Raw genomic sequence first — 9,416 nt, 5'->3', positions numbered from 1 at the left:
TGAAAGAGAGATGCTTTCTGCATCTCTGTATTTCAGCACAACAGGCAGGAATAATACAATCTGACAAGTTGTCCCTGAGCTGGCTTCTGTATACACTAAACGATCTTTGCAGTAGATGACATTCGACAACATAGATAACCTTAGCACAATAGAGAGATGTGCCAGATTCTACAAAAATATAAATTAGCATTGCTCCACTGAAGGAAAAAGAGCTAAGTCAATTTATACCAGCGAGGAAACTGTGATACAGAGCTGAGTTGGTTAAATCAAAATTTTCTTCAATTATTTGCTAGAGCTAAAGAAAATGAATTTGTTTGGGTTCATTGTGAATACCTTTCCAGTCATGGCTCTGTATCTTAAATAAAAGGTATGTAAAAGGTCTAGGAGACTCCTGTCATATTCTGGTTGGATAGAGCAGAGGGTACTAAAACACTGTGAGCCATGTGGTAACACGGAAACACAACTTGTGTTTGCCTCTTGAGATGACCAGTATCACTAGCAGGTTTAAGTGTAGTGATAGGAGAAGCTTTTGTTTTAGCAGCCAAACAGCAATAAGGAGCAGTAGACATGAACTTAATTCTGTCACTTCTTCCACATTTTGATGAGAAGGTTTAGCAGAAAACTCAGGGTGTAATATGCTAAAACATCACCTAAAAAAATCAGTGAAAGATGTCTTAGTCATATGTTTCTTTTCTAAAGTCATACACGCTGAAGAATAGATGGTACAATGGATAGGTAAAGTTTATTTGATGTGCAGGTGATAAAGCACAGGTAGGAAGGACTGGCTCGCAGTCAGGATTATACATATCCAAGAGATATTTAGTGTCAGGGTCTGTGACTCCCAACAAATTATTATGGACTAATAGATGTGGTCCACTTGCTTAGTTCACGTTGGGTGGAACCATGCATTACTTAGGCAAGGCTCTGTGAAGGTCTTGAGAGTCCTGGCATATGGCACGTGCATAAACAAAGGGTCTTCTTATGTGGTTACTGGCATTCACCCTGTTAAAAAGTTTGCCCACTGTGAAAGACAGACAAATGTTCAACCACTCTGAATGCAGAGAAGCCTGTGTTTCATCTCAAGTCTTCCAAATACAACAAAGATCAATTCAGAGCCTAAGGAACTCACTAGGTATCTAAGTGGTTATGGTGTCTATAGCCAAAAGCATGTAAGAGCATGTAAGATGATGCTATAAGCATCATCATGTATTGACATCTTTAATGGAAAAGGGACAGATTGAAATCTGGTGGTGCAACACTAAACTTGTGGTGGAGTGTCTCACCTGCTCTGTCACTACACTGAGGAGTCCTTTCTTCCCTTCAGCACCTTTTGTTTTAGCCCTAGATCCCAAGGTATCTCTGCAGCTACAAAGAGACTCTGGGGTGTGAACACTGCTATGATATTTACATGAAAATCATTCTGTCTAACAGAAAAGGAAAAAGGTTTAAAAAAACACTCTAAAGCAGCTGATAAAAAACAACTTATATAAAACCTTAGGGTAGGATCTAAGCTCTGGGCAGATGAGTGTTTAGACAGATAAGAAGTCTGCGAAAAGACAAGCTCAGCCAGGGAATTCCTTTAACTTGATATTGATAGTATTACTGCCATGAAAACAGGAAATAACAAAAAGTCAAATGCACAGAGCTAAGAAGCATGTCGCCCAAAGCTAGAAGGCTGCTTCCTTTCAAACTTCTCTAAGTAATCTCTGAGATCAGAATACAATTTAAATTCTAAAAAACTATTAGCTAGAAACTATAGAAAATATACAGAAATAATAGAAAAAAAACCCTCTATTAGCTACAGAAACTCCATTCCCCTCTTGCAGCAAGTGGCCATGACGTAGTCAGCTGTGGAACACTGGCTGGGGTCAGAGGGTTAAACAAGTTAGGCAAAATCATTAGGCTTAATCCACGGAAGTCAAATCTCATGGCCAGAGGAGTCTGCTGGCTCTACCTCTGCAAAGCACTTTCAACTGACTAGATGAGGCCAAGAAATGCCTTGCAGCATTATCTTGCTCTTCAAGTTACAGTAACCCCAAGAGTAGAGGGATGAAATTTTAACTGCGCTTACTGAAACAGGACCTGTTAAGTAAGGTAAATAATATTACTGAGAATAAAGAGTCTGAAAGCCAGATGACTATATAAGAGAAAAATAGGAAGAGAAAAGCTATTATTATAACTGGAGCTGCATAGAAACTGGCTTCATGCCAGGTGGGAAAGACATCTGAAAATTTTGAATTTTTCCAGGAAGAAGAGGTCTACCTGGTGGCCTAGAAGCACAAAGGCAGATTGTTTAGGGTCTTCAGAAATCTTTCATCCCAACTTCCACTTCTATTTGAAATGTTACATGCTTCCCTTTAGAAAAAACAGTAAAATGGGCAAATGGTGACTTCCAAATGAAAAGATCAAAATGTTTAACTCCACAAACTTTAATATGGGACATTGCCAGATTTTTAGGATCTTACTCTTTCTTCTTTAAAATAAATTAAACTGAGTCAAAGTACCTGAATTTCAGTGGAATCAAAAATATTCACATTTCTATCACATTTCCTACAACAGGCTTTACTAGTAATATATATTAGAACCATACATTGTCATATTCTTTGACAGCTTTCAGAAGTTATCTTTAAAGGGTGTAAAAAATATTTAGCTATTTTTGGAAGGCACCAGATACAGCTGTATTTCTGTAACTAAATTTATCTCCTTTGCATTGCATATCACCAATAAATATGCTAAACAGGAGTCTAGTTATAGGCACAAAGAGACATATGCAAAAATACTGCAAAAATATTAATAAAGTCTTTGAATTTTGCATTGTGAATGGAGTATTCCAGCACCCTTGATATAAGCCCAGCATACTGTAGTGACAGATTCCTAAACAGAACTACTTTGAATCGGCAGTTAAAATACAGTCAACACAGAATGCGAATGCAATATGCAAATTCAAAGCAAGATGAAACATAAAGTGCAAGACTGTCTAATTGCATGAAAGAGTCTGTATTTTAGTGTGCATGGTCTAATTTTGTCAGTGTTACAAACATTTAAGAGGAAGGCTCATTCAGTGACAAAGCTGCTAGTTCATAGTGGAAAGGATTTTCCATGTTTTAAAGTGCTCCTTGACGCCCAGGTCAAGTCTCTATCACTAGCTCTTACAAGTCACTAAAGCCAGCTTTTTAAAGGAATTTTGCTCCCATTCATTTCAGTGGGAAAGAGAATAGGCATTTAACTCTGGTAGAATTTAAGAATCCATTTCTTTTCTGGAAAATGGGCATAATTACCTACTTATACATGGGCACTGGGAGGCCAAATGAGTTTCATTACATGCTCACATACTTTAGGCAATGGAATTCAATTACAGATTTGAGCTAGAACAGTAATAAAGGAGGATATTTACAAAGAAATTCCTAAGAAAACACACAGTAGATCTGTGCTGCATTCTGCGGGAACAGCCTAAAGTGAGGGCCAAAATAAGATTACATTCCCTTTAGGCCCACTCAATTTCAACACACACTGAGCAGCAAAAGGGCCCTAAAGTATAAATTAGAGCAACAGCTGTTTTGAGCTTGCAACACCTCATCCTAAGCTGCCTACAGACTTCCACAAAACTCAAGATACCTGAACACTGATTTCAGAAATGTTTACACTAAAGTATTTTGCAAGAGAACATGCACCCAAATCCCAAACAACCTTCTGCACATACAAACTCTGCCCCACTGAGCCATCACTAGCCACACGGTGCTCAGAATCACAAGGCAGAATCTAAGATCTGTGTTGGTCTCTCCCTTCTCCCCAGCTTGGCTGTTTGCGGAAGGCCTTTCCTTTTATCAAGTGTAGCTTCTGCTTTGGGACTCTCTATTTAACTTCATAGCCTTTCTCAGGTGGTATGGTGCTTGATTATAGCCTGTTTTTAGCCCTGGCAGGGGAACTTGCCCTTCCTCCCTTCTCTGTGCTGCTCCCATTGGAAGGGAGTATCAGGTAAAGAGTCCCTTAATTGTTCTGCAAGGGACAGCATTGCTTTTATTAATTGTTCTCTTAACGACTGTATTACTTAGGACAGATAGTTGAATATCTCTCTCCTAACAATACTGTTATTGAATGCAAGCCTGAATCTTTGGCATCATAGCTCTATTAATAGGGAAGAATGGACTACGGTTTTGTCAGTAGTCCATGGTATGAGAGACCTGGGTGTGAATGTCAGATAACACTGAAATTAAGTAGCACAATTATCACACTTCATCTTTGTTATGATCAGTCACTCAAAGATTATTAGAGAAAGTCACCTGCTTGCATAAGCAGAAATCAAGAAGCAGAGTTAAAATTTCTTTTTATTGCCAACATCAAAGCAGTTCTGCACCTTATCTGAATGCAGTCTGCCAGATGCAAAGTGTTATGACACCTAGAAATACTGTCCTGTGAAAAACTCTATACAGGCACACCCTCAGACTTGCCTTTCATACTTTATTACAGCTCTTTTACATATTCACTTTGTATGCATCTTTTAACCATGCTAGCTAATATATGAGGATATAACTCTTACTGGATACCCACAGTACTTTTGTCATGCTTACGTTAGCACTTATGTTCCTTGATTTTGTGGTTACTACAACCTAACCTCACAGTTGTCTGTCCATACTTATAAAAAACAGCCTATGCTTTGTAGCTTAGCAAAAAGTGTGCCCTTTTTTCCTTTTTTTAAACCACCAGACACTCACTGTAGTCTTTCAAGCTAATAGGGTAGCTTCTATATATCATCAGACCAACAATGTAATTTGTTTATGTCAGACAAACAACACAGACCTAGATTTTCCCTGCCTGTGTTTTGCAAAGTGGAAACACTTCAGGAAGAGCAAGAAGGGCTCAGGTCCTGCCCTGCAGTATAGTCCAGTTTGATCAGTGAGGTGAACGGTATTTGTAAGACGGAATGTCTGTGCATCTTCCCTGGGGCAATATGGACAGTTTGAAGCAATACATCATATTGCCCAGGTCCATAGTAGTCCCTTCAAGAATTGCTTCGCATCAGGGTGCGCCATACATTTTCTTTTTTCCCTGATGCAGGATCTCAGAAACTCCCAGCTCATGTCTTAAGACAGAAAAAAGAAAGGAATTTTCTTCCTTTGAAACCTGCTGAAACTCTGACTCGTTTGAGACCATGTGGCCTGGCCAGACCAAGCACACATGGTTAAACATGCCTTAGTTCAGGGCTGCAACAGCAGGCAAATTTCAATTGTGGGCCGCAGTGTTTTTTAGGAGGGAGAGGGTTCTAGGGTGCTTCAGCAATACTTCAAGTAGAGGGGAGAGAGGGAGCAGATCTGGAATAACAGCAGATGATGCATTTCAGGATCAGCAGTAATTCACTCGGAGTCATGTATATATCATCCCAGAAGTGTGATTACAGTATTGAGCTCCACAAAAATTCAAAACTGGAGCAGAAGGGGTGCATTACAGGTTTAATTATGCTTTTAAGGTTTGTTTTCAGAGGAATTACCATCCATTCTCAGGTACTCACAAAAATGGTAAAATCAAGGAATATTTAGGGAGTGGAAAGGTTTTAATACTGGGTGGCAGAGCTCTCACTAGCTCTAATTTTATGCTGAATATTAGAAATTGTTGTTCCCAGGAGTGGCTCACTTAGCACCTGAGAAGCATAATATTAATTGCTTCTCTCCAGTTCTAGTTTTCAAGTTAATCTTCAGTAGAGCAAGCAACCAGGCAGATTATTTTACAATGGCAAAAAATTAAACGTACCTGATTTAGTTCCTGGTTGCTGTCCAAATCACTACCATTAGCAGAAACTATTACTATCTGTGCTGATCCACCCAGCTTTATCCTTTCTAAAGCCTGACGCTTTATCAACATGTGGTGTAAAAAAATACGTACAGCATCCAGATAACTCAACCTCACACACACACACATACGTGTGCACAATGCACAAAGCACATCAGGGCAGTGCTGAAAGCAGCTGGCAAAAAACAGCTGGCCCAGATAGTGTGATCTGCCTGTAGCATCCTCAAATAACAGGCCAAAACCAAAGGGAAAATTAAGCATGCCAGTTAATGAGCAGGCTCCACAATATCTTGCAGATTTAAAATCTCAGCCTGCCTTTAGACATGGAATTTATGTCTGCCTCAGCCCTTTCTTTCTCCACACACCTTGACAGCTCTGAGTGGATGAAAATTAGTTTAAGAGGAGGGACAGGGCAGACAAAGAATTAATTACTTGTTTACTGGGCTCTGTTCCTTGGAAGCCTTCTTTTCACCACACATCTGCTTTGCACCATCTGAAGGGAAAACAGAGATGAGGAACTTCCTTTGCTCCTTCTTCCGTCCTAGCTTCTCTGAGGCCATTCAGCTGTGTGCTTGTCCCTAGCTGGTTTTTAAGAAACACACCCCATTGTGTTCCAACAGCTCCTTTCATCCTTTCTCTGGTGTGGTTTCCCTCCCACACCTTTCTGAGCTGGGCTATTCTATGCATAAGGGACCAAGAGGCAGTAGAAATACCTGGACTCAAATCCTTAAACTGGTCCTGTAGTTACAACTAATACTCTTCCTCTACCAACCCTGTAGTTATTTCATTTGATTACTGGTCTGATTTAAACTACTTATCCTGCACCCACACTCCTACTTCTTCTCACCCATTTCCAGTCACTACTTTGTCCTTCTTTAGCTGGTTAAGCCTGCCTGATCCCCGAACTCAACTGTTTGAGCTGCTTGCTCACAGCTGCAGACCTCTGAGCATCCTGAGGGACATAAGGAAGCTTCCAGGGAGCTGAGTGCACTAATGCTTTAGCACATTATCTCCCCTTCACTGAGCAAGAGACCTCCACCTTGGCCCTTGCCACCAGTATCTTTAGGATAGGTCCCATTCCAAAGCCCATGGAAACCAACAAACAGGTCTCTTACCAGGTGCTCTGCTCCAGTTCTTAAGAATGTAACTCTTTTCTATCGATACTGATTTGGAATTGGCTGTCCATGCACCTCTAAGGATCTGAGTTTGTGCAGCACAATGAACTCTCACAGAAAATAACCTCCGTTTTTTTTTCATTACAGATAAACTGACCCTATTCCTCCCACCATCAACAGTCTATATCAACTTACAGAGTCAGAAACAAAGTATGTTGTTTTTTTCATTCGAAAAAGGGACCATTGTCACCCACCTATGTTTCATTTCTTCGTAAGAACTCCGCTTTTATTGTGCAAGTGAATATATATACACATACATTACATGTGTGCCTGTCTACATGTATGATGAGATACCCAAACCCTTAGTATCGGTGCGCTGCCAGCAAAACAATCTCGACTGGGACAGTTTAGTTTAAATTATTGCCAACTAGCGTGAATTTTAATTACCGATTTGGGTACTGAGAAGCAATACAAAAACAGTTAAGCACCTGGGGAAACACCTTGCCTCCCCTCTCCCCGCGCTTCAACGTCCGTTCAACGCCTCTCCCCTTTCCCCCCCCCCCGCCCTTCAGTGAGGCGAGGGGCGGCGCCGGCGGTCGCGGCCGGGCCCCGGGGTTTCTTTCCGCGGGGTTTCTTTCCGCGGCTTCTTACCGGTGTCCGCCGCCCGGCGTGGGGGCCCTCGTGGCACAGCGGCGAGCCGAGCCGAGCCTGCCCCTTCCGCGCCCCGCCACGTCCCCCTCGAGGCGCCCGCGCCGCCCTCGCCCTCGCGGGGCCCCTGCGGCCGGTTTCGGCGCGCGGCCGTTACGGAGCCGGCTGGAACCGGCTGGGGCCGGCGCCGGGCAGCCCGCGGGCTCCTGGCCGCCCCCTTTGAGGCGCGGCCGGGCCCGCTCCGCGCGCGCGTCCTCTTGTGGACTGCAGTCGTGCTGAACAAAGTCCCCGCGGGGCTTCGCTCGCCGCTACTTTTTACATGTTTGACAGCTACCCATGGAATTAGTCTTAGAGCATTCTTGCGTATGTGTTCTGAATAATTATATTTGACAATTTTGTGTGAGAAAGCTCAGACGAAAAGAATTGAAATCTGTGCCTGTAGAAAAATACTGTGAGGGTTCTTATTTTTTTCACTAAGATATCCTATTCCTCCCTTTGTACCTTCCGTCCCATTAAATGCTGTTGCTCATCATGTTGATACGCAGAATCTCGTCTCAGCAGGTACATTTCATTTACTGAAACATTATTTGAGAACAACTTTATTAAAGATTCAAGATGCCGATACAAAATGACACAGTGCATAGCGGCTTGTAACTTGAAAAGCTTTACAGAATTATACAACATTCAACAGCAGGCAGGATACAGCGTGAATTACAGAAAGGAGCAGTGTTAAGCTAATCCATGGTGAATAAATTAAAGGTGTTCAGTCACATGGTCAGTAATGAAGGGAGGCAGGAGCAGAGATGCATAGACAAAAGACAAGAGACTGTGGCTGGGAGGAGGTGGGGAAGGGAGAGAAAGAGGCCAGAAAACTGCCTTTAGGTCAGAGGATGTGTGGAGAAGGCGGTGGGGTTCAGGAGGAAGGGAGGCCTGGAGAGTCGAGGGACTCCTCTCCTGTTACAGTTTTCTGGTTAACTGAAGGTTATTACACAAGGTGAAACCTACCCCTGCTTAGATTTGGGAATGCATCTTCTGAAAAGGTTTCCCAGCTCTGCCTTTCGGGGATTGGAATTCACTGTGCTCTAACGTATTGCTCTGGTGAATGACCTGGCCCCCATAAATTGCAAGGCCTTCACTCAGCTAAAGCTCTTAAGCAAATTCATTGCATGTTGGAATGAAATGTGCACAACAACAGAGTATCCACAAGAAAAATCTATGATGAATACCTAGGGAGAAACATAATGAATAATATTATTTGGTAAAGATTGCCATTTAGCTGCAACCAGAACAGAGTACTAGATAAACTGACTTGCAAACAGTGCATCTGAAAGTCATGGAAAACAAATTGTTCAAACAGTTAGTAAATGGAGTTGAAACTTTTTGCCCGTATCAGTTTTTTTACAAAATGTCCTTTTTAAAAAAATAAGGATGCCCACAAGAACTATTTAATTGCCAATTAGGGATTTTTCAAGTTTTTGTTTATTGTAGAAAAAAAACTTCAAAGGCTGCTCAGAAAAAAAAAAGCTGACTAATATCACTTTCTGACCTTTTGAAAGTAATCCTTGTGAAATTTTTTTTTTTTGAAAGTCTGTTAATGGAAACTTGAAAACTTTGAAAAATAATGAATAAAAATATGGCCACATTTTTCCTCAAGCAGGGGAATTGGGACATTCACAGCCTGCTCTCCCTGTTGCTATATGTGCTTTCCTTTTCACTAGTGATGCCCTCCGTGTCCTTTGAAGTTTCTGGGAGAGATACTAACACGTCCTTAGTATCAAAGAAAAGATGTCAGTGTACTTTGCATAATAAATAAATCTCTAGTATGCTCTAACCCCAGGTCCCTCCACACCAGCAAGTATGCGACAAATC

The sequence above is a fragment of the Apteryx mantelli genome, chromosome 7, assembly GCF_036417845.1.
Source record: "Apteryx mantelli isolate bAptMan1 chromosome 7, bAptMan1.hap1, whole genome shotgun sequence".
NCBI lineage: Eukaryota > Metazoa > Chordata > Aves > Apterygiformes > Apterygidae > Apteryx > Apteryx mantelli.
Note: the sequence above shows the minus strand (reverse complement) of the source record.